General features: G+C 44.8%; 1 protein-coding gene across 1 annotated transcript in view; it reads right to left on the minus strand.

The window, feature by feature from the left end:
* LOC126525299 (uncharacterized) overlaps positions 1-25,793 on the minus strand; it is a 38,155-nt gene extending 12,362 nt beyond the window's left edge. The window contains exons 1-5 of the mRNA XM_055067551.2: positions 25,697-25,793; positions 22,247-22,367; positions 21,157-21,212; positions 14,099-14,191; positions 13,359-13,452 (exon numbers count right to left, since the gene is read on the minus strand). The gene's annotated coding sequence lies outside the window, so the exon portion shown is untranslated. The remainder of the gene's footprint in view (positions 1-13,358; positions 13,453-14,098; positions 14,192-21,156; positions 21,213-22,246; positions 22,368-25,696) is intronic.
* Between the last annotated feature and the right edge of the window lie 1,341 nt (positions 25,794-27,134).

Consider the following 27,134-nt stretch of genomic DNA (forward strand, 5'->3'; position numbering starts at 1 on the left):
GTCAACTTGTCTGATAGCGTGTTGATTTGGCTTGTCTCGTTGTATGGCCCGATGTGCGACTTTGGAAAAGTCAATGCACCTTTGGCGTCAAATATTTATGGGAGCATTAAACTTACAAAGTTCCGCAATTGAAAATCTAAAGCACACGTTTGGAAATGTCAATGTACCTTTCACATCAGATGTTTATGAGAACTTTATACCCATAAAGTTTCAGAACTGATATCCACGCGCTCCATAAATTCCATGATAGAGTGCAGATTCCGCGGCCTCCGCGAAATGCCGCGGCTAGCCCGTTCGCCATGAAAACACCCTTGAAACTTTGTGCTCGGATGGGGCTGCTTGCGCTATGTGACTCCCAGTGCATGGGCGTTGCCGCAAAATTCAGCCTGAGTTCGCAATTTTCGCGGTGAAATGGCTCTTCGAGCGTGAAAAAGACGCTCTAGACAAAATCCAGAATGATTTCCGGCGCCGGGGGTTGCTTTTGTCGGCGGTGCATGGACAGCACGAAAAAATTTCGGGGGGGGGGGCTGAAGCCCCATAAGCCCCCCCCCTGACTACGCCCCTGGGTGTACACTAAAAGCTTAGTGTCACGGACAGCGTGCCGCTGCGTCCGCTTAAAGAAAAACATTTTTTTCATTGCTTTCGCGGTTATAGCTTCTTTGTGAACCGCCCCTCTGATAGCAGAAGTTAATATTACACCAATATATTTGTACTGGCTTACATTTGGGAGTGTGAGGTTATTAAAACCATAAGGAAATTTTAAGCTTATTTTCTTTTTTGTTATTGACATCGCAACTGCTTTGTCTGAATTAATCCCCATTTGCCAGTTAGAGCACCAACTTACTACTTCATTCAGGGCAATGTTCAGCTCAATTTGGCCACTGTAGCTTTTATCCTCTTTATACAGTACGCAATGGTCTGCGAATAGCCTAACATTTGCAATAATGTTGACTGCCAGGTCATTTATAACAACAAAAATGATATCGGTACCAAGACGGATCCCTGGGGCACACCGGATGTGACATTTAATGTGTCAGAAACGTGCTCATTGTATTGTACAAATTGTTGACGGCCGTACAAATAGCTTTATATCCATTGAGTCATTGGCCCATTCCCCAAGTCTGCGGGCAAGCTGGAAAACTAGCTTTTCATGAAAAACCCGATCACACGCCTTTGAGAAATCTATAAAAATTATGTAATTTAGGAGTGTTCGGTAATGCCTTGGGCCAGGTCGTGCATTATTTAGACAAGTTGGGTTACGGTCGATAGGCTTCTCCGAAATCCGAGCCGGTTGGGGTGTAGCAGATCATTGTCTTCGACAAACTTTGTGATGAATTTGAGGACAATATGCTCGAGTATTTCACAGCTGGAAGACGTCAAGGAAATGGGCCTGTAGTTTGATGGGATTCTCCTGACACAGGATTTATGCACTGGGATTATTTTTGTGACTTCGCATTCGGAAGAAATCTGTGCATCCTGAATAGATTTTGTGAAAATTAGGCGTAGATATTTACTAACTGGTTCTACATACCGCTTGAGAAAAGTGACCGATATCTCGTCTGGGCCTCAGCTCTTTTTTTCATTAGGGTTTAATAGCAGACACAGTATACCAATGGCGGTTGTTACTGGGGTTTCTAGTAATTTATTTTTGGTAGATGCGATAATCTGGAACTGTTGCACTAGTCCATTATCGATTGTAAAAATTGACTGGAAATAGTGATTGAATTGACCCGCCTTATCTTTTGTTTCTATTGAAGGGGAAGCCTTTCGATCACTATGTTTACCATTTATGTAACACCAAAATTTTGCTGGGGACGTTTTCATGAACTTTGCTAGAGTAGTACAATAGCAGTGCATTTTCGAAACGCGTATCTTGCTTTCAATGTTTCAGATAACGCGGAAATCTGAGCGCTGAAATTACCGGCTAAGGCAGACCTCCTAGCTTTCCTCAGCTTACTAATTTTTCGTTTCACGTGAATTATTTCCGAGGTGACAATGCATGGCGTGTACAATACAATGCATGGCGTGTGCTTTGAATTGGAACCATATATGATCTATCGATCAGTTTTTATCCGAGTAAAGATCTGAAAAGTCGAGAAATTCGTGAGTAGATATCTGCGTATCAAATATTGGGCAGCAATGGTATTACTCGACGCTTTTATTCCAAAAGCACGAGCTAGAGCACCGACAATGAAGATGCCAAGCGTTGGTGATGGTTATCTACAGATGAGGAAAATGACGTCCATAATATAATTGCTGACACTAATTGCCCCGTGGACGGAAGCGGCCAGCCTGGCCGCAAACTAAGCTAAGCCTAGAGCGCCGACGGAATGGCTTGAGGCGAGAAACGTGCACGATTTTTGACCTGCGGCAGCCTCGGTCAGTAGGTGTGTCAACAGGTGTAACGTGGCAGTTCACGGGGGAGGTCTGTTTTATGAGCTTGTAGGGGCCGATGTACCGAGATCGAAGCTTTTCACATAAGCCAGGCATTCGCACAGTGGTCCAAAGTAGTACACCGTCACCAGGGCGGTAAAAAACAACACGGTGAGTGGCATCATAACGACTCTTGTGGTGTTCTTGGCTCGCCTCGGTGGTTATGCGGGCACGGGCGACATTGGGCAACCAGACACTAACTAGCTGCAAATCAATGGAGAAGCGTTGACAGCGTCAGAGAATACATAAACGTCAAGGGCAGAAGTTGGATGGCGGCCGTAGACCAGGAAAAACGGAGAGTAGCCTGTGGTGCGCTCGAGAGCGGTGTTGTAGGCAAATGTCGCAAAGTTGAGAACGGTATCCCTGTTGGGAGGGTCAGGTTGGATATACGTGAGCAGCATATCACTGAGGGTGCGATGAAATCGCTTTGTCGGACCATTGGCTTGGGGGTAGTAGCCGGAGGTTGTCTTGTGCACGGTGTTGCAGCCTTGGAGAACTTCATCAATAATGTTTAATAGAAAGGCCTTGCAGCGGTCGCTCAAAAGGACGCTAGGGGCTTCGTCGCGTAAATAGATACCTTGAAGGAAGAAGGCAACCACTTCCGAAGCAGTCCCTGAGCGGGCAGAGGTAGTTACCTCGTACCGCGTCAAGTGATCCACAGAATTGATGATCTATCGGTTGGCGTTTTCAGTGGCTGGGAGAGGGCCGTAGGGGTCAATTCCGATGACAGCGAAGGGTTCTGCTGGACAAGGTATTGGTTGTAGCGTACCGGCGGATGCAGTGGTAGGTCGCTTGCGGCGTTGGCAAAGAGTGCACGAGGCGACAGATCGAACTACGCCGGTTGAAAGACCTGGCCAGAAGAATCGGCAGCGTATTCGGCAGCGTCTTTTGTGGTAACCCTAACCCAAGTGGCCTGACGTCGGGTCGTCATGAGAAGCCTGGAGAACCTCAGCACGAAGAGAACGCGGAACGATAGGAACCCATTTGTGACCCTCCGGGTGAAAAATGTAGCGGTGGAGAACTTCATTCTTTAATTTGACTTGTTTGAGCTGTTTTCGAATTCTGGAGTTTGATAGAATTGAAACACCAATGATGCGACCCATGGTGTGGTGGCAATATGGAAGACTGAGCAGGTTAGTGGAAAACACGGAAGTGCGGCTGGATGGCAACTGAGTAAGGGAACCAATAGGTAACACTGAAGACGCGACGTCCGTAAGGCCAAGTTGACAAGGTGACGTAACGTGATCGAACGATGGCGGTAATGGGCAGCGAGAAAGTGCGTCGGCATGATGGTGCTTTCTGTCGGACCTACAAACGACCTTGAAATCATATGCTTGTAGTCTGAGAATCGAGCAGCGAAGGCGTCCTGACAAGCTTATGTTGGTTTACAACCAACATAAGGCATGATGATCGGTAAGAACAGTAAATGCCGACCGTGGAGGTATGGGAGAAATTTCTGCATGGACCATACAACATCCAGACACTACTGTTTGGTGAATGCGTACTTCTTTTTCGCGGAAATCAAAACGCGCGGCTTACGTATGTCACGTCTGCCTCGCGAGAAGCGCGGTTGGGCTTCAGCATCACCGCGCCAATTCCTCGGCCACTAGCTTCAGTGTGCAGTAGAGTGTGTGCCTTACCATAAAAATGACGAAGGCCAGGTGGGAACGTTAAGGCTCGCTTAAGTTCCTAAAAAGCGGCTTCGCACCAATCGCACCACCAGAAGAAACTGGCACTGGCAAAGAGTCAACGTTGGGGCACGGCAATAGTTGCAAAGTCCCGGATAAAACGCCGGAAGTACGAGGCGAGGCCGAGGAAGCTGCACAATTCTTTCATACGAAGTGGGTATGAAAGCTGAGCTCTGCGGTAATCTTATTAGGGTCAGTTTGAACACCGTATTCGTTTACCAGACGGCCAAGAACTTTGATTGACCTGCGAGTGCGAAGCAGCACTTGGTGTTCAGTTGAAGACCAGCACTTGCAAGGCACGTGAGCACTTCATCGAGACGCTGGAAATGCCCAGGGAAAATCGATGAAAAGATGACAGTGTCGCCGAGTTAACATAGACAGGTTTTCTAATTGAAGCCATGGAGAACTGTGTCAATAATTCTTTCAGACATGGCGGGAGCATTGTATAAGCCGAAAGGCATTACGTTGATCTAGTTAAGACCATCAGGAGTAGAAATAAGGGATTTTCTTTGTCAGCTTCATTCATTGGAATCTGCCAATAGCCCGAATGAAGATCTCGGCTGGAGAAGTATTGCACCCCTTGCAAGGAATCAAGTGCGTCATCGATACGCGGCATCGGATAGACGTTCGTTCGGGTGATCTTATTGAGTGCGCGGTAATCAACGCAAAAAAGCAACGATCCGTCTTTCCTTTCTATTTAAAAGACGGGTGATGACGAAGAACTTGCAGAGGAGCGCATGATGTCCTTCTCCAGCACGCCAGCGACGTTCTCCTCCATAATTTGGTGCTCGGCTAAGGAGACATGGTAAGGACGACGGCGCGCAATAGTTCTGCTATCACTGTCGATGTGGTGGGATGTGACGAAAGTCTGTCCGAGTAAGGGCGAATTGGTGTGAAAGGGTGCTGGTGCTTCGTAAGCAAATATAGCAACTGAGAAGATGTAAGTTCAGGGCTTAATGCAGTAGCAAGAGCGGATGGAGTAGCAGATTGGCCTGGCCGAGGGGGAGCTTCATAAGCATCAAGGGGGAAAACGGAGAGTGGTGGACTTTCCACGCAGCAAATGACAGTGGTGCCTTGATCTAAAAGACCAGTCTCTTGGGTTGTATCCACAGCAGTGATGGATGCAGGACCATTTTTTAAACGCACCAGACTTGAAGCGAAGCCCGTGGGCACATACCCTGTGGATGAAAAAAAAAAAACTGGCCGTAGGAGACATACGAAGGCACGTCTTCACATTACGCGTGCGACGCTCTTACAAACTGAGCTACAGCGGCACCGTTTTCACATCCACTGTTAAGGTATAAGCCTTTAGTGGCTCATGAGTGTCCGTGCACAGTTCGTGGTGGACGCAGGAAAGCGGTGATCAATGACAGCCGCTGACAGCTGTCAGAGCGCTTCATGGATGACCCTAGGTGAACAATGGGTGATTGGGTGATCAATGAAAGTTTACAGGTGGCTTTAGAACAAAAATAAAGAAAATAGAAAAGAAACAAAATAAAAAATTTAATAAATAAAGAAAATAAACAAGAAAAATATTTTAAAAAATATTACCGAGTCGGTCCGATGTCTCCGTAGAGCGTGCGCACTGCGCTTACATGCCATGCTCGTGGCCACGGCGGCGTCCTTTCGCAGAACAGTTCAGACAACTACAACAAAGACAGCCATAGATAGGATATCGCCTATCGCAGTTCAGCTCAGCAAAGTACCCATAGCATTTTGATGTATAGCCAGAAAGTGTATTGGAAAACGGCGCCGCGGTACCTCAATTACTAACAGCTTTGCACGCATAATGCGAATACGTGCGTTCGTAAGCCTCCTGAGGCCAGTTCCTTTAGGAGCGAAGCTGTCAAGGACTAGTTCCCCCAGGATTGTGTCCATGTATAGAAAGACAGAGAACTCCCAATAAGTGCGCGATCCCGAGGAAAGTTCTATGCCGGGCCAACCCGCGGCAGAAGTGAAGCAGGAGTTAAGCAGTCCCCATGCGTGGGCCGATACCGAAGATAGTGATATACCACTCTCCTGCAATAGCGGGCCGACCTGTGGCAGAGGTGAAGCTGGCGTTAAGCACTCCCCATATGTGGGCCGAGCCCGAAGATGGTGCATTACCGGGCCCACCTGTGGCGGAGGTGACACAGGTGCTAAGCACTCCCCGACACGTCGGCCGATCCCGAAGATAGTGCAATGACGACCCGACTCCCAGCGAAGGTGAAGCAGGCGTTAAGCACTCCCAATGTGTGGGCCGATCCCGAAGATAGCGCAATACAGGGCCGACCAGCGGCGCAGATGCAGTTCACCATTAAAGCACCCACACACACAGCTTCGCTGGTCATCTTTTTTCACACAGTCGAAGCGCACTGAGTTTTTTATGCGCTTTTATTTCCAATAATTTATCCTTTCTGCAATTCAAATTTTAAGCACAAGCACATGATTTCCCCTGTGCTGTCTTTGCCGCCTTTGTTCGCTTCTTGTGATAGGACTAATAAAATCTGGAGCCTCGGCTTCCTTTCTTCTCGTGGTCCAGTGGCCGGATTCGACCAGAAGACATATGGAACAGAAGCCCGGTAGAGTACCTAACACAACACGGATGGTTTATGTATATATATGTATATATATATATATATATATACTGAAGACAGGATGGCAGGTAGCCCAGGGGCACATACGCTTTAGCACATATCAGCCCAAATATTTAGACACCCGTGTCTCGAGGTCCGCTTAGGAAAGGGGCTACAAACATACCCGATGCGGAAGAACGGCGGTTACTGGACGAGCAATATTTTGTCTTCAAGCGAATCATCACTCCTGTAAGACCTTCTCACTGCCTATGCCAGCGCAAGGATTTACACCGCGGGCATGATCACTGGGGTGCTATAACGTAAAACTATCCCAGACTTTTCTATTCCAATTATGCAATCAGCCCACGGCGATTGGTCAAAAACTTTCTTGGACCACCCCCAATTCACCTGTCTGTCAGGCGACGTCACGAAAACCGCGATAGCTCCCCATCTCATATGACGTGTATATGCCGATTATGCATAATTTGACCGAAAAAGCCAAAAATAGTTATTTCTGATTCGACGCCTTTTTGTCATTAGCCCTCAGTTATTGGTGAAGTTTTCAGGCTGCACCCCTTTCACCTGCCTGTAAAGCAACGTCACAAAACCGCAAGAACTTCCCGCGTCGAAGTGATGCATACGCGTTAAAGGTGCATTTATATGCTAAACAAAATTGAATTTTCTTCTGAATAGCCGCAGGCTGCCCCATTCCGAAAAGAATAAAAGATAGCTGCCACCGATCGCTCCGGCACTGCCTACTCACCCCTGCGGGAGAGCATGGGTTTATTTGCGTGTAATGAAATTTTGGCATGGCCGTGTAACGTTTTCGAGGACTATCGGCACGTTTACGACCTCGTTCTGCCAACTCTTCTTTCCTGAGGATCCGTTTTAACCTCATTCTTAAGCTTCCGTTGCATGCCGTCGCGATTGTCGACGAGCCACTGCAAGCTAAGTAAGAGAAAGTGGACCAATCGCAGTTGTTGGCACCTCCCTCTTCATCCGGTTATCGATATTCCGTACAGTGGCTCGGCCCCATCGAATTCCTCTCCACTTAAGCATGCTCCTCGCTTCTTGTGAGCCAATTAGATAACACAAACGACTCAGTGCAGCCAATGTTATCCATTTTTCAAGCAAACAAAACTGACCTCCTATGAACGAGGGGAGCATTTGATTGGTTTGATCAGACAACCCTGCGGGTGACCGCCCTATGCTTGCGTTGGCCGTTACGCAAATTTGACGTCAGCAGGCAGGAATAAAAACATATTGGAATAGTTTTGGGTTATACAGCCCCTGGCTGCTTTCGATGCGCAGCAACATATCATTTTCTTTACTCGAGTATCAGATTTTATTCGGTCTGACAACTGCCATACTGCCCGTAGATCAAACTGTTGTAGGCACATTGCACCAGTGCTTGAGCTTGTTGCTTTGAGACATAAAATTAGTTTGATCATTACCTGCCGCTCGAATCATATTTGACACATCATGACAGTATAACGTGATTCACAAGCTTTACGTCGTCTTTGCTTAATAAAACATTCCATATGACTGATGATTGAGCTTCAACAACGTTCTAGCATACCAGTCACAGGGTATTATGCCGAATACAGGCGAACCCTCTTTTCATCCTGTATGAGGTGTCATTTTCAACGTCTTTTTTCGAGTGAAACCAGTCGTTAAAAAAACCAACGCACACATAAAAGTGCTATCATAAAAATAGGCATTATCAATTATTGTGCATGATCCACAACTTGTTGACGCTCTTAAGACCGGCGTAGAACGGCTAAGTCACCCCCACCTGAACGCGTCCCGAGAAGTTCTCTGTGATAACGAATAGAGCGGAGCCGGCTGCCATAACTCTTAACAATTTTCTTGAGACGGTCCTGTTCCCCCTCAACGACAGGACTTGGCTTTTCGTGATGTCTGAACATGAAGACGTCGCCTGAAATGTGGCCAGGTTCACTATCGAGGCAACGGCTTCTTTCGGGTTCGAACTAGGTAATGCGAACGTTAAGTATAGCTCCGAACATTCATGAAAAATGTATGCACAAGGGCCCGCCTAAACTTCAACACGGCATCTCACGTGCAGCCATGTGCTTCAATAAGCATTGGTAGCGGCCAGCTGCTAATTGCGTTTTTGTTTTTACTCTCTCCGAGTCCCCGTCATGCATAAAGGCACCTTAATGAACTTCCAACGCCAACATAAGCTGAGTAATGGCACTTTCGTGATCATTTCTCCCTGTAGGTGCCGAACATAAGCGATTTGTTGGGTATTGCACAGGATTCCATTACAGCCAGCACGAATCGTTACCTTCCATGTTAGCGAAGACTCATGGCAGATCGCCATGGGTTCCGCGTTTTGTTACGCTTATGTAAGAGGATGTATCAATGAAAGAAACAGAGTAATACTTGTTGGGGGGCTAGTTGGTACATGTTTCCAGAAGAGAGTTATAGCGGCGAAAAAACACAACACACAGCAAGCGAGACGGGACAGGCGCGTCCCGTCTCGCTTGCTGTGTGTTGTGTTTTTTCGGCCCTATAACCCCCTTCTGGAAAGAATGAAATATTTTTTTTCTTTGAATCACAGGTGAGGCTTCAAAAGAAAGCACCTATTATATGCTGGAGTTCTCGAAGAATAATAAAGAGCGGATAACCAATTCGTTACCGTGTTGCGCCGTTACTGCAATGCATTAGCTGAAGAGTATCACTGGCTGCACCAAGTATAACGTAATATTGGCGAACGAAAGGGCTGCACATTACGGACCGGAAACAAAAGCGCGGGTTTCTCGCATTATTTTATTATGGGTCACAGGTACAAACAAAACTCACGCACTAAGGTGTTCACCAACATACCCTTATCGAGAGCGCACATTGCCTGTGGAATTGTGGACTTGTTCCATTAAAATCTGTTTTGGTCAGGTAAACAATATTTTACATTTACTACAACTGCCCGTCGTCTGTACTGCAGCTCCTTCAATTCTGAGTGGCAGCCTTGCCCAAGCTGGTCATAGAACTTTCTCTTATCTCTCTTCTCTTCGGAATATATGAGTCAGCTTGCATGACATTTATATACAATTAGTAGCATATAAAACAGACGGAAACTACAGCATTAACAACGATTGCATAAATGGCTCGCATGGAATAGTATTATAGGGTGTGCGTACCGGGTGATCTCCCAGGGCCCGCCACCACTGGACCGCGTCAAGGGCAGAATCAAGTTTCATCTCTCGCGGAATGTGGCAGGCCACGTCTGGATCTACATACTTTCCATAGCGAAAAGAAAAATGTAGAAAGCTTCGTAGAATACCACGTGATGTTTCCGAAAAACTATTCAATGCTGTAATTTAATGCCTCCTAAAAAAAGGAAATGCTATTTGCCGGTAGTATAAGCGTGTAACTGAAATATTTCTTACTGCAATTGCTTCATTTAAAAGTACGGATAGGTTAAGAAGATTGATCGAAGCAGGTATGGCTATTTCATAAAATTGCATGGAATGGTTACAACGGTTCACTTGCTACAGATCAATGTAGCATTGGCACTGCACCTCTTCACAGCAGTGCTCCCAATGCATAGAAAGGCAAGTCTCGTGCGCTCTATCCCTAAGTTATTGCTGGTTCACGGTACGGCGTGCTGTTGAACATGTGCGTTTGTTTGTCAAACTTTATTATTTGATCAGCTTGTGCGTCTGTGTTTCCGGCATTGGAATAGAGACGCCGCGCCAGTCGGCTGAGCGACTGGATTGCAGGGTTGCTCATGTTATTGCGCTGTGCTTGCAGCCAGAATATCTCTATCTGTGAACGCTGAAGTCTTAAACTTACAGACAGGAAACCAGTGTGAGAACAAAGTGCTGCACAGAATGCGAGCGAGTGAAAACAACTGCAAGGCCCTACCATGCAAAGCATGGTGCGTGCTGCAGTGAACGGAAACAAGCACTGGGAGCAATTTAGTCTTGACCATAACGTTTGCCCTATGTTTTTACAGGACCTGCATGTGTGACCTTACTGACACAATATGAGTTCGCACACTCGAATCGGGAATCTAACGCGAATAGAGACCCAGCAGTAGTCACTGGTACTGTGCATGTAGCTTGAATATTAGCTTCGGCAAGCAGCACTACTAGTCGAGCTTCGATTTCTTACGACCGGCATTTTTTTTGCGCATGCAACAAATCTGGGGCATTCCAATTCAATGAAAGATACTTTTAGAGGCTTGACGCGCGATCCGGGAGTGAAATAGCATTTCTTGAGGGCAAATAGCTTACATTCACAGCGCGCGCCACTGAATAGACCATAAAATGCGCCGATATTTTAGGTTTGACTCTGGCTGAAGAAAGCACGCGTGGGGACTATGAAATGTAGGCAGCCAAGAAAGTCACGTAGAATATTTGCTAAGCTTTTGATTAGAAAGGTGTCGTGAAGAGACAAAAAAGAACAACACAATATGCACTTTTTGAAGTAGCACACATAAAAAAATTCCCGTGATATTTTATAAACACTGAACCTTTCTTACAACCTGAAACTGCAGGAAACAACTCAATAAGCGTCAAAAATATTTCCATAAACGTTTTGAGGGGATCATAGCTGGTATAGAAATTTCTCACACATGCATTTGCCATATGCACAAAGACGTTTTGACTCTATTTTCCGCGTACAACGACTGCATTTTCTATGAGCCCAACAGTGAATGCAAAACAAAGCAGCATTTCGGTCTCATATGTACATAACATACACGTAATCTAGGGAAATCATGGGGAATGCAAGAGAAGGAAATTGAAGACGATGGGCAAAGCGATAACAAGGTAAAAGCGGGAGCCAACGTTTTGACGTGTGGACTTGTATATTTAAAAGTTACATATACTTTCTTCAGCACACTATATATAGGCGGAGTTCTTCTAAAGGGGACACGAGGTAAGGTGGGTGGGTGAGGCAACGACCAAAGGTGTGTTCGCGGCGAGGGTGTAGAATCGAGAATAGAGGGGTGCTATTCACACTGTCGGTGACACGGTCGTGCGTCAGCCGGTGTGTCAACGACCATGTGCACAGCACCTCTCTGTTGAAGGAAAAAACCAGTCACAAAGGACAAGATGAGAGATTCACAACACAACGACTGGAGGTGAGCCTGCTATCGTCACTCTGAAAGAGATAATAAAAGGAGTGGCTGAAAACGGTGCTGGTGAGAAAAAAAATTACTGAAATTGAATAAATGTATAAATGAAAAAAAGGTAGGAAAAAAGAACTAAGCAACTAAATGCAAATAACTAAGTGTCGTTTCCTGTAGCTTGAAATTTAACATAGTGAATAGCTTCTAAAGCTCCCTTTGAAACGTGTGTGCCTATTGATTGCAATGCCTTGAACTTATGGATAAGGTATGAATCTCTGCATTTCTTTCTCGTTCTGCGAACTGTAAGATGTAGAGTTTAGGTTCATCAAAGTTATGACCCGGTGGGTTGAAATACTCGGCGATGACACTGCGGAGCGTTTTAGCTCTGTCCGCGCGATATCCGTTTAACCTGACGTTCACTGATTGCCCCGTTTCACCGGTATGTTGTTTCTTCAAGAAGCAACATTCAAGCTTATAAATCACATCCCAACTTATAAAACTAAAGCTAGTTTTCACTTCCTCTGTATAACTATTTACGGTGCTTTTAATATCAATTTCACCTTGAAAGTGCTTGTAGGTTTATAACCTGAGGCGACAACATGTATTTATTACGGGGGAACGATGTGGCCTGACTTCTGCGTGCACTAACATGTCTTTAAGTTTTCTGTTGTGGCGATAGGTAATACTTGGTACATCCGGGAACGCTTTTCTCAGACGCTCGTTACTTGGTAAGATTGTCTGGTATTTTCGTAGAATGTTGTTTCTTTAGGGGGGCATTAGAATATTTTGTCAGTGGTCTGTCATATTCTGGCGTAGGCTGTTTCTTAGCTAATTCCGACTGCCTCTCTAATCTTGACGCGACGTCCTATGTTCAGTCGAGAGCAACTTGTGCATAGGTCCATTCTGCTTTCTTTGCTTTAAGATCATTTAGGTAGTTGACATAGTCGTTGTCTTCGCTGCAGATTCGTCTTATTCTTTCGCTTGTCCAACAAAAATGCCTTGCTTGCAGGGCCGCGGGTGATGACTGTTGTAGTCTAAATATTAGTGGCTATCCGTAGGATTCCGGTAAATAAACGTTCTCAGTTTTCCATTTTCTATATAGACCGTCGTGCCGAGGAATTTGATTTGACTAGGAGAGCGGTGAGCAGCGAATTTAATATTCGGGTGAAAGCGATTTAAATGGCCAATTAAGTTGGTTAACGCGCTTGTGCGGTGTTCCCATATTACAAATATGTCGTCAGTGTAACGCAGATAGCTGTGGGCTATTACAGGGCAGGATTTTGACAGGTGTGTTTCAAGCTGTCCCACGAAAACGTTCGCAAACGTGGGAGCGAATGGTGTTCCCATGCATGTGCCGGAAGTCTGCAGACAGTGAATGGAATCGAATTCGAAATAGTTGAGTGTGAGAACTACATTAAGGGTTACAGGTAAACTTGAGGAGCGTGAGCTTGGGGATTGACTGCGAGGGATAGAGCTTCAATGCGACTGTGACTGTGAGCTTCAATGCGACTGCGAGGGATTGAACTTCAATTCTTTTAAACGCGTGATCTCTCACTCCTTCTTTGGCGAAACGTACGCACCTACCAGGAGTTACGGTCTTTGGTTCCTCAGGTGTCTCAGTTTCAGGGTGCTTCTTTTGGCAGCGCCCTTGGAAGCAGAAACCACGTCTCCTGGGCGACTATAAGTTAAGAAAATTATCAGACAGCGGTGCTGAATACAGGGGCAGTAAGACGACGCACGGTAAGTCATTTACAGCATGATGCATTACAGTGGCAAAACTTTAACGCAGTAGTGCCTGATGCAGATCTATTGTTTCACGCTTAGCATCAATGGATCTTCAATACATGTAAACAAGAACAGAAAAAAGACACGTTGTGCCCAGTAATAGCTACTCTATCAGGTAGTAATTAACTTTCGATAACCTTTTCTTTAGGTGTTTAACTGAGCAACTTTTTACAGTTTGGCCACAAGTGTCTCTATGTTACACCAGTTTCCCTGTTGCTTTTAATATCACCGGTAATAAATTTAAACAAGAAAACTTGAAAAGAATGTGAAACAAATTCTGTGGTTTTACGTGTCGAAACACGGTCAGATTATGACGCACGCTGAAGTGAAGTCGTCTGGCTAATTTTTAAAGATTTTCATGCGTGGTTCTTCACGTGAACCCAAAACACGGTACACAACAGCATTTGCGTTTCACCATCACTGGAATGCAGCCGCCAATGCCGGCATCGCGCCTGCGACCTCGTACTCAGCAGCGCACTGCAAAGCCACGATTCTGCCGTAGCAGGTAATCTTGAAAATTACTTAAGCCGTACACTTACAGGTCTGCACGGCGTTCCGTCCGGTTCCACCTCCAGTTTCAGTGGTTTTCCGAGGCATCGGTAGCGACAGCTTCTTGTGACTGACTCTGTGCGCTGAGAATGAAATGCCAAAAATAAAAGCTATTCTAAATGTGTGTTCTATGTACATTCCAACCAGTTTAAATAAAGGAATATTTGTGAGCTGTTCGCAGTAAAACATTCTAACCGATGGCAATTGCCCAGAGCGATGTAGGCGCACTAATCTTATAAGCAGTAGTTTCCTGTATTGTTCTTGCGTGTTGCACACTTCACTTTCTTTCGGCCATGTCATAAATAAAATTGTGTTCTAGAAGTAACGCTAAAGGCAAGACGTTTCTGGATGCTGAAACGCTCTTCCAAGACGTATGAAGTACCCTTGCGTAACGGCAGGCGCCAGGGAACGACGCCATACTGTTATTATAGAAGTGATTTTTCGTAGTACATGGCTTTTTGCTCCTGCAGCAAAAAAGTTACTTGGCAATGTGAATATCTAACGAATCATCGCATCAGCGATAACAAGGATTTCAGAGCCTTTATTGATTCTTTTAATGGTGAATTCTTCAAACAGCACTATTCGTCCAGTTATACTAGCGGAACAGAGAAGTTTTAGATGCGTTAAACAGTTAAAGTTGAGGAGTTGGACAGATAATATGTAGAGTCACCGTTGACTTCGCTAAACAGTGCGCAGAAAAACCGCCTACATTAGCAGAAAGCGTGCGCTGAAGGCTTGACAGCATGACGACAACGTCCTACGCTCACTCGAAACTCCCTCAAAAAAGACGGTGCACAAAATTCATGTTCAAGGAAGTGCATATGAGCGTTTCGCGAATTGTCAACATACAATTTGACATTGCACGTTGTTTGCGTAAAGCGCAACTATCGGGGACGCCCGGGATCATGTTTCCGTCGAACGCAGAATGCTTTTTGGGAAACGGACTGTCGACGTGACTTAGTAAATTTGCACCATGGTGTTAGAGAATGTGGATAAATGAAGTATGATGACTTCGGGAGTATACGTGACATGTGATGGTAACAGGATGGGCTGATAAGATACATGGAGAACGCTCTTTAGAGCTACAGAAGCTGTCATATCGGCGTCATGCATCCGCTCCCGGGCTGGCTGGACAATCATGCGCGGAAAATAGTTAATCGAAACCGAAAGAACTTATGAAGAAAAGGACATTTAGGATCTGTCTCGTGCGTTCCGACCCATTTTTTTCTTTTTTAATTTATCTGCCAGTTTGAATAATATGTGTAAAATGTTTTAGCAAAACGAGTTGGAAGATGTAGTTGACGTGGTGTTTGCTCTCTGCGTTATTACGTCGTCATGCGGCGAGTTCACTTATCTCATTGTTTTTCTCGATGTTTTACGCAAGCCGTATTTTTTTAACCGACAGTACAGGTGCGTTTCGCGAATGTTACGAAAAAAATAGTTGATTTTCACATAGGTTAAGTTTCTGTGGATGTCTATCACCAAGTCCACGCATTCTCTAAAGTTCGCAACATTCACTGAATATTTGAAAATTCTCAACCCGTTCTGCGGCTGTGTCCTTAAGGTATTTTTGCGATGAAAGAAACTTCGTGACAGCCAATATTTCTCAGAATGGATTAACGCAGCGCCTGAAGTGGGTATAATGAAAAGGCGCAATATAATGAATTGTATCTTGGGGCATATCATTTGATATACTAACAACGCCATAACCCTCCCACTGTGTAGAACTTTGTCCCACAGAGTAGTTAATAAGAAAGTAGAGAGTAGTAAATAAGGAGAATAGTTATTAAACGAAAAATTAGACATACACCTCAACGTATCAAATTGCTACAAAGGAAACCCATACTGTTCCTCGAAAGAAAAACCTCGCAGTTGAAGAAAAATTCGTCTTGGTTCGGGACTCAGACCCTGACCACAGCATTTCCGGGGCAGCCGCTATACCATCTGAGCTAACCAGTCGGCTAGCAGATAGCAGAGCAAAGTTGAATTCACCAACTCGAGGCAAAGGAAAGAGTTTGACGTAATAGTTCCGAGCAAACCCGCAAGGTGGAGAGAGCAATTAATAACGGGACAATGAGACACCCACCTCATCCTAGCAAATTGCTACAAAAGAAACCTAAAGTCATAGACTAAGGATAAGGAATTTGTACTACTTTGTTTGTTTGAACTTTGTTGAAAATTCGCGTCGCGTACATTGCGTTGGTCCTCCATGTATGTCCGTGCGTGTTACCGTTCACAAATATTATGAGAAAAAAATCTATGACAAGAGCCCTATAACGTAAAACTATTTCAATATGTTTTTATTCCCATATCCGGACGTCAAATTGCGGGTCACCGCTCAAGCATCAGGAGGTGAGCCACAGGTTAGTCTGAACAGACCAATCAATCGCATTCGTCGTTTATAGGTGGTCACTTTTGTTTGCTTTAAAAACGAATAACATTGCCTACACTGAGCGGCTTGTCTTGTCTAATTGGCTGACAAGAGGTGAGGAGCACGCTCAAATGGAGAGGGTTTCATTTGGGCCGAGCCAGCACACTGAAAATAGATAACCGAATGAAGACGGTGGTGCCGGCGTCTGCGATTGGCCCGCTATCCCTTACTTAGCCTGAGGTGGCCGATGAAAAATCACGGTGACATGCAACGAAAGGTTAAGAATCCCGCTAAAACGGATCCTCAGAAAAGAAGAGTTGACAGCGCGAAGCCGTAAACGTGCCGAAAGTGCTAGAAAACGTTACATGGCCACGCAAAAAGCTTTATTGCACGCAAATAAACCCATGACCTCCCGCCGCTGTGAGTAGCCAGTGCCTGAGAGATCGGCGGTAGCCATTTCTTATTCCTTTCGGAAAGGGGCAGCCTGAGGCTATGAAAAGAAATTCAGTTTTGTTCTGCGCATTAATGCACCTTTAACGCGTACACGTCACTTTGACGTGGTGAGTTTTCACGGTTTTGTCACGTCGCGTGACAGGCAGGTGAAGAGGGTGCAGCCCGACAACTTTTGAGCAATAAAAAATTATGGGGTTTTAGGTGCCAAAACCACTTTCTCATTAAGAGGCACGCCGTAGTGGAGGACTGTGGAAATTTCCACCACTTGGGGTTCTTTAACTTGCGCCTAAATCTAAGTACACGGGTGTTTTGGCATTTGGCCCCCATATAAATGCGGCTGCCGTGGCCGGAATTCGATCCCACGACCTCATGCTCAGCAGCCGAACACCATAGCCACTGAGCAACCATGGCGGGTATTTTTGACCAATATCCGAGGGCTAATGGCGAAAAGGCGTTGAATCATAAATAACTACTTTTTGTTTGTTCGGTCCAATCATGAATAATCAGTATGTACCCTCCGGACAGGCCGCCATTGGAATATGAACCTGGCAACGTTTAACGCTAGAACGTTATCTAGTGAGGCGAGTCTAGCAGTGCTATTGGAGGAATTAGAGGGCAGTAAATGGGATATAATAGGGCTCAGTGAAGTTAGGAGGCCAAACGAAGCATATACAGTGCTAAAAAGCGGGCACGTCCTGTGCTACCGGGGCTTAGCAGAGAGACGAGAACTAGGAGTCGGATTCCTGATTAATAAGAACATAGCTGGTAACATACAGGAACTCTATAGCATTAACGAGAGGGTGGCATGTCTTGTTGTGAAACTTATTAAGAGGTAGAAAATGAAGATTGTACAGGTCTACGCCCCTACATCTAGTCATGATGACCAGGAAGTCGAAAGCTTCTATGAAGACGTGGAATCGGCGATGGGTAAAGTCAAAACAAAATACAGTATACTGATGGGCGATTTCAATGCCAGGGTAGGCAAGAAGCAGGCCGGAGACAAGTCAGAGGGGGAATATGGCATAGGCTCTAGGAATAGCAGAGGAGAGTTATTGGTAGAGTTTGCAGAACAGAATAATATGCGGATAATGAATACCTTTTTCCGCAAGCGGGTTAGCCGAAAGTGGACGTGGAGGAGCCCGAATGGTGAGACTAGAAATGAAATCGACTTTATACTCTGCGCGAACCCTGGCATCATACAAGATGTAGACGTGCTCGGCAAAGTGCGCTGCAGTGACCATAGGATGGTAAGAACTCGAATTAGCCTTGACTTGAGGAGGGAACGGAAGAAACTGGTACATAAGAAACCAATCAATGAGTTAGCGGTAAGAGGGAAACTAGAGGAATTCCGGATCAAGCTACAGAACAGGTATTCGGCTTTAACCCAGGAAGAGGACCATAGTGTTGAAGCAATGAACGACAATCTTATGGGCATCATTAAGGAGTGCGCAATAGAAGTCGGTGGTAACGCCGCTAAACAGGAAACCAGTAAGCTATCGCAGGAGACGAAAGATCTGATCAAGAAACGCCAATGTATGAAAGCCTCTAACCCTACAGATAGAATAGAGCTGCAGAACATTCTAAGTTAATCAACAAGCGTAAGACAGTGGACATAAGGAACTATAATATGGATAGAATTGAACAGGCTCTCAGGAACGGAGGAAGCCTAAAAGCAGTAAAGAAGAAGCTAGGAATAGGCAAGAATGAGATGTGTGCGTTAAGAGACAAAGCCGGCAATATCGTTACTAATATGGATGAGATAGTTCAAGTGGCTGAAGAGTTTTATAGAGATTTATACAGTACCAGTAACACCCACGACGATAAGGTGAGAGAGAATAGTCTAGAGGAACTTGAAATCCCACAAGTAACATCGGAAGAGGTAAAGAACGCCTTGGGAGCTATGCAAAGGGGGAAGGCAGCTGGGGAGGATCAGGTAACAGCAGATTGAAGGATGGTGGGAACACTGTCCTAGAAAGGTTGGCCGCCCTATATACACAATGCCTCATGACCTCAAACGTACCGGAATCTTGGAAGAACGCTAACATAATCCTAATCCATAAGAAAGGGGACGCCAAAGACTTGAAAAATTATAGACCGATAAGCTTACTGTCCGTTGCCTACAGAGTATTTACTAAGGTAATCGCAAATAGAATCAGGAATACCTTAGACTTCTGTCAACCAAAGGACCAGGCAGGATTCCGTAAAGGCTACTCAACAATAGACCATATTCACACTATCAATCAGGTGATAGAGAAATGTGCGGAATATAACCAACCCTTATATATAGCCTTCATTGATTACGAAAAAGCATTTGATTCAGTCGAAACCTCAGCAGCCATGAAGGCACTACGGAATCAGAGTGTAGATGAGCCATATGTAAAGACACTGGAAGCTATCTATAGCGGTTCCACAGCCACCGTAATCCTCCACAAAGAAAGCAACAAAATCCCAATAAAGAAAGGCGTCAGACAGGGAGATACGATATCTCCAATGCTATTCACAGCATGTTTACAGGAGGTATTCAGAGACCTGGAGTGGGAAGAATTGGGGATAAAAGTTGATGGAGAATACCTTAGCAACTTGCGATTCGCTGATGATATTGCCTTGCTTAGTAACTCAGGAGACCGATTGCAATGCAAGCTCACTGACCTGAAGAGGCAAAGCAGAAGGGTGGGTCTGAAAATTAATCTACAGAAAACTAAAGTAATGTTTAACAGCCTCGGAACAGAACAGCAGTTTACGATAGGTAGCGAGGCACTGGAAGTGGTAAGGGAATACATCTACTTAGGGCAGGTAGTGACCACGGATCCGGATCATGAGACTGAAATAACCAGAAGAATAAGAATGGGCTGGAGTGCGTTTGGCAGGCATTCTCAAATCATGAACAGCAGGTTGCCACTATCCCTCAAGAGGAAAGTGTATAACAGCTGTCTCTTACCAGTACTCACCTACGGGGCAGAAACCTGGAGGCTTACGAAAAGGGTTCTGCTGAAATTGAGGACGACGCAACGAGCCATGGAAAGAAGAATGATAGGTGTAACGTTAAGCGATAAGAAAAGAGCAGATTGGGTGAGGGAACAAACGCGGGTAAATGACATCTTAGCTGAAATCAAGAAAAAGAAATGGGCATGGGCCGGACATGTAATGAGGAGGGAAGATAACCGATGGTGATTAAGGGTTACGGACTGGATTCCAAGGGAAGGGAAGCGTAGTAGGGGGCGGCAGAAAGTTAGGTGGGCGGATGACATTAAGACGTTTGCAGGGACAACATGGCCACAATTAGTACATGACCGGGGTAGTTGGAGAAGTATGGGAGAGGCCTTTGCCCTGCAGTGGGCGTAACTAGGCTGATGATGATGATGACCCGTCATATCAGTTGGGAGGTATCGCGGTTTTCGTGACGTCACGTGACAGACAGGCGAAGTGAGATGGTTCAAAAAGTTTTTGAACAATGGCGGAGGGTCGATTGCAGAATTGAAATAGAAAAGTTTGGAATAGCTATAGGTTATAGCGCCCGAAATTTTAGGGATAGCTTAATTTTTTAAACTCTCCGCCACTGGAATTCCGTAACTTCACCAACAGCATACCCTCAAAATTTCCTAAAGTTTGATTTTTCAGAGCGTCATGAATGCGTTAAGCATGCGAACTTGAGCTATAAGATAAGAATGAGGATATATATGGTAACATTAGCGTGCTTTTCATTGCGTACACTTCTTCGAGAAACGACTTTGTTCGTGCCTTGATTTAGCTCCACATGCGTGACGTGGCATGTAATCAGTAATGCTACAATTTACCTTCGTTTTGCTCGAGGAGCAAGTGTTTATGGCAACACAAACAATTCGTCTGTGTCCCTCGCGCTATAAATCAGATATGTTACCATGCCAACTCGCCCAACTTTCCATCCTTTTTTATGGCACACTATACTTGGTTTTAGTTTTTTCTATTGCTTGTAGCTTCTGGTGTAGGTTTAATTTTGTCGAGTGTGTTTTAGTGCAAGTTTGACGCTTTAAGTGCTTTATTGAATCTGTGGGCTAAATGACATGTACCTTATTCTGTGACTTTTAATCGGCTATTTCTGCCTGTACTTGTAGATACCCCCTCCCTTCCCTTCTATAATGCCAACCTGACGCTCGTACTACCTACCTAAATAAATAAATAAATAGAAAAATCGGACAGTGTCTGATAAATGAACAATAGTATGTTACAGCAAATCTACGAATATACCTTGGTGGCACGTGTGCAGTTTCGTTTTCTCCTGCCACGTGAGGGTGAAGTCTGGCCTGGAAAGCACAGAAACGGGCATCGTGTAAATAAATCTGCCAGTACAAACCACCGAGAAAAGACTACAAAATATAATAAAAATTTCATTTATTGCCTGTAATAAAGGCACTGAAAGATTCGGGAGGGCACTGTGTTAATTTCTAACTCTAAACATAATAAACGAAGAACACAAAAGTGAGTCAAACATAGGCTTAACATTGGTTTCAGGTATGGTCACGTTTGCACGATATTTGAGCCTTTATGCTACATAATTCTAGATCTACTTTAACAGACACCTCTACAGTCTGCTATAGCCAAACAAACTTTCATTGCCTAAGTAAAAAGAGCGCGAAGGATGGGGCAAAGGAGTGGCGCCCAATTCACCGACGACTACGATACTCCCTAATGCGAAATTTGAGCGCTTCTCTACACGTGTTTTTCATTGAGCGAAACACTGGCTGGCGCTGACAATCTGTCTCGTGCGGCCCATTTCAAACGGACCGGAGAGTCGCGCGACTGCCTCGCGAATCGTGAGTTCGCGAGAGGCAGCGCATGGGTGACACGTGGGCGCGATTCGCAGCAGCCGCCGCTGAGAGACCTCCGCTCATGCAGCGCTTTGTTTCCATATGTGGTATCGGTTGACGTGCTCGCCGCATGCAATAGGTGAACAGACGACGGCACGCTACACTCGCGCCATCTCGTAGCGATCGTCGCCGCAGAGCCCGTCTTGCGCGGCACTACGTCTTTCCTCTGACCCTTTCGCCATATTCTCCTCCTCCGCTTTTCGCCTCATGCTTTTACTGTAGCCTACTGCTCCGTTATCCTCCTCGCGCTTTCTCCGCTATCACTGCCTTTCGTCCCCCGCGGCGCTCCGAGTTTACTGTTTCATAATTCGCTGCGCTCCTTCACTCGGTTAGGGGCCTGCCGAAACGCGCCGACGCTCAATGTTGGAAGGGGCGCCTGACTGCTGCACTCGGAACACACAAACATCGCAATGAGTTTGGTTGCTCGGATGCAGACTTTGTGCAGTTTCATTAGCGATTGCCAAAGCTACCTTTATTGGGCCGAAGTGATCTCTTGGCGATCGTGGTCTCTGTTGCTACCGACGTCAGTGTTAGTGGCCGGGTTTTGATGCATTTACTGGAGTTGCATTCGCCAATCTTCCATGCATCTGTCTGGAAGAAAATCAAATTAAACATTTTCTAAAAGGCGAGCACGCTCTACAGCACAAATTGGACTACAGCCTTCGTGTTCCTTCTGATTTCACCACGACAATTATTAAATTTCTATGTCCAACGTCTTAGCTCTTCCTGTACTTCAACATTTATAATAATTGAATTTCACAACTACATAGTCAATTGCATATGTATAACATATGCATTTCATGGCTATCCCGTGGCCGCGGTTGTTTCATCACGTGGTGGCGCGTTAATTGATAGCCTCAGCTGCCACCGCAGCCTCATGTTTAAAGAAATGCGCATGATCAACCCCGGTGTAGCTCAGTAAACCTCCATTTTGTGGTTATCGTAAGGTGACTGGGTGGACGACAGATACTTTCAACGCGGTTTCAGAAGACATGTAAGCGCGTTCGTAGCTCATTACAACTTGTCAATACCGTGCGTGCAGCGTAAAATGTACGTGATTGTAATAGAGGTAAGGATGGAAATGTATTCGAATATTCTCAAATTTCCCACTTCTAACACAAACTGAAACAATGCTTCTCGCTCTTCCTGCGTTATTTGCCAATCACTTTTAAGGTGAAGCTCATCATGTTTCTAACTCAGCAACTTTTCACGGCGCAATCATTATGTCATCACTAGGCCTAATCGCGGGTGCACTAACTTGCGTACGATTTCTTATTGTCGCTCAGAAGGCTTAGAACTTCGATGTTCTGTACTTTGTAATACCTTGTAGGAAAGACGCATTACCGCTGGTCACTCGCTTACTTTGTGGACCGTCACGAAACGTTCAGCTTCGATCATTCATCTGCTGTCGGTAAAGTCTGTGGCGCATGCCTCGGCGCATAAATTCAAGAGCGCGCCCATTCACTTGTTCTTGATACGTGCGTTAGAGTGGGCGTAACATTGAATGACACTTGGATATGTATATATATATTACACGGCACATACTATGCCACGAAGCGGCGCTACTCCCTTTGCACTAATTGTACTAAAATGCGGTATTTACTCTTGCGGACGTTCCAGAGTTGAAATTCTTTCAGAGGAGCTTAGCGATTCAACACCGGCGCATAAGTGAAATTTTCTTTATTCTCGGGTGAAGCGGCGCATCGCGAAGGAGTGGCAACACATGCTGTGATTGCGTAGTAGCATCCGCGAATTTGGCCGCACAGAATAATTTCATTGGTTAATATGAAAGTAACTAAATTCGCAGCCAACTACGTAGAGCACAGGTAATGCTTCTACTGTTCTACAATATACAGCATTATTGAAGCACAGTGTGTTAGCGATCATCCAGTTGCATTTCCGACAGCTGATCGCACGGTAGCAGGGTAGAATGGGTAATGGTTTGGCATTCTTTCGCTTTCGCTTGAGGCATAGCTAGGCACGCCGCCCAAAGCGCCATCCCTGTCGTCTACAGCAAACTATTCCCCGAAAAGGGCCTATGTCACTGCCAACCTCACTAGTTCTTTCTCACTCTCCGGAACAAGGCCAAAGACTGGCATCACAATTCATTGGTGCACCTGGCTTTCCGCACCCTTTGGACCGAATCTAAGAGTATGTCGTACGTAGACAAAAAGGACGACCTCTGCTTCTGTATGGTATTGCCATTAACTTCGTATTTTTTTTTTTTTTTGGGGGGGGGATGGGGCAGGCAAAGGATCCTCAGGCAAAAAACTCAATCGTACAGTCAACCAAATTGCAGTACTGTCGCCAACTTTTCTTCTTCGAGAAGTACGAACCTGGTTCACTGAATACTCGAATGTGCACCGTGTCATTGTATAGCCCCACTTGTCTGTGACTTTGCGAACGCATAATCCTGGATATCATATAGCCGCGGCTTACGCACGACTGAGGGCCACGACAGAGGGCTAGTACGCCACGTGGTCTACGGAAATTCAGCCGGATGGCAAAAATTGTATTAGCGATCCTTTTTTGCTTACAAAAAGAATGAATATACTAAAAAAGTTGACCAAACAATTAGTAAAACTAAGAACGAATATTATTATAAAAACAGTGTGCACGATTCATGGCGTTAGAAATAACATCGCCAGAAACGGTCACTTCATTGGTCCTAATGGCCGAAACATATCAGAATCTCAGAAGGCGTTCCAGCTTAAAGAAGAAAACGACAAACACGACCGATATCGGCACATCCCCAGCAAGTACACAAAAGAGTATTAGCCAGTTATGCTAAAAGACGAGTGCAAAATATTTAAAAAAGACACTCGAACAATATTGCCATCATAGTTTCTGCAGAGATCATGCGCAGAAAATATATTAAAACGCACACGAAAATTATTGACCGAGATCAGGTTAACCAGGGCAGGTAGAAGGTAGCACAGGTAGGCTGTATTTATCAATTGAACATATAGTTTGTACGCAGAGCAGAGACACGTAATTAATAAGAATTGATGTTTTGTCGACCCAAATTGTTCACCAATCTTTCAAATGAATCACGGATCATTTGTATTCGACAATATGTGCGCGTATGGGGCTGAAGCCTTTGCTACTGGTGGCGGGCTTTATATTCAGCAGGGCGCCTTTTAAGGTGGGCGAAAGTAGATAGAAAAGTGGTCTTTTCCCGATTCATATATACACATAGGCGAAGATTTTATTCTTTCTAGTCGCTAAAGATGCTTAAATCATGACACGTTCCGGCGTAACACCTGTTGGTGTATGTTGTTGCATATATATATATATATATATATATATATATATATATATATATATATATATAGATATACGACTGCTACAATTTGGTGAGGGAACAAACGCGAGTTAATGACATCCTAGTTGAAATCAAGAAAAAGAAATGGGCGTGGGCAGGACATGTAATGAGGAGGGAAGATAAAAGATAACCGATGCTCATTGAGGGTTACGAACTGGATTCCGAGGGAAGGGAAGCGTAGCAGGGGACGGCGGAAAGTGAGGTGGGCGGACGAGATTCAGAAGTTTACATGGACAACATGGCCACAATTAGTACATGACCGGGGTAGTTGGAGAAGTATGGGAGAGGCTTTTGCCCTGCAGTGGTCGTAACCAGGCTGATGATATATATATATATATATATATATATATAGTCGTGGCGGCGAAAACAGCACGATGGCTCCGTTAGTATAGAACCAAAGAATAAGCACGACGTACGTGAAAACACGTTCTCTCTTATTAGAAAGAACCTGTTTTCACGTACGTCGTGCTTATTATTTTGTGTTATACATATATATATATATATATATATATATATATATATATATATATATATATATATATACGACTGTTTGTGCGTGCATGTGTGCGTGCGTAGATATGCCTAATTCACTTACAAAGCAGGTAGAGCGATTTTCTTCCAAATCGTATCTCACTGGTAAGCCCTTGCACAAGTACCAGCATGAGAGTAGCGTTCCATTAGTCTGAAAAAAAATTCAAGTGCTGTCAGGAGTGCTACTAACAAGAATAAACACGAAAATAAACCACACGGAGAGCTTAGGCAGTGTGATAGTGAGGTGGCTACCGGCTCTGGGATTAGGCTATTAAAAGAGTGACTATCCAGCCGCAGAGAAACGAGATAAGTAAAAAAAAACATATATAAATACAAGCATGTAACTCTAATGCAGCAGGCGTCAATGCTTACCTATTAAGTCCTACAGGCGCAGCTCGCGCTTGATACCAGTCCAATCGGAGCCTAAAATGTGTTGCGTGCTTCTGTATGGTTAGTACCAGTCTGCCAACAAGTTGTATTGTTTTCGTGCTGGTTTTCCAGCCTTCATGTTTTTCTGAGCGCTAATTGCACTGTTTCGTTTGATACGATTTAGTTCATAAACAATTAGAGGATACATACAACCAGTATTAGCACTGGTCTGGGTAAGCTATTTTCTCGCTTTAGAGCTTGATCCGCAATTCACTTTTATCTTTCCTTCCCACCTGACCCCTTTCCTTGTGTAGGGTGGCAAATCGTATAATTACCTTTGGAGTAAACAATCTGCTTTCTTCTCATGCCGCTTACGTCCGCCCCTTTCTTTTTTTGAGTAAACGCTGCGCATATAGGAAGACCCAGCAACTTAAACCAGTGGGTAAGATGTTTATTACTTGGTCATTCAAATGGCGCACACTACAGGACGAAAAATGCTGACAGTTTATTCCTGCCCTGTCTTCGTACGGAATCATCACCGTTTTCCTGGTCTTAATGTATAAATGCGAGGTCATATGTCCGCGTCACTAGCAAGCAAACGTGAAATATAAGTAAATAACAGCAATTGCAGTCTGGGGATGTGTTCCTAAATTACTCTTGTAAGTATGTGCTTCCACATTATTTTGAAATTACAGGTGCAATATAGTACTTCCTGTGGGGAAACACACGCGACATTGACATTGCCGTGAACTTGCATGTTATTGAAGCTGCATCGTTTTAAACAGACCAATTCTTAGAATTCATCATATAAAAACTTTCATAGTTATATACCTGTTTTATTTATTGTTTTAGTATGTTGCACCATCCTGTAATCATAAAAATAAAGTGAAGTAACTTGTTAGAATGTATCAGACACTTGCCTTTTTTGGAGGATAGGCCCGTGCACAGCTTTCATGTCTGTCGAATAACATATTCTTCGCTTTGTCTTCCGCTACGTTCAGGCCTCACGAAAAAGAAAGACATGACATCATAATCTTCCTATCATTCTGAAACCGTTATGTACATTTCTGTTGGGATTGCAGTTCAATATTTTTGCCGACAATCTTAAGCATAACGTTTCATAAACATGGTGT

The sequence above is a fragment of the Dermacentor andersoni genome, chromosome 3 (genome assembly GCF_023375885.2).
Source record: "Dermacentor andersoni chromosome 3, qqDerAnde1_hic_scaffold, whole genome shotgun sequence".
Taxonomy (NCBI): domain Eukaryota; kingdom Metazoa; phylum Arthropoda; class Arachnida; order Ixodida; family Ixodidae; genus Dermacentor; species Dermacentor andersoni.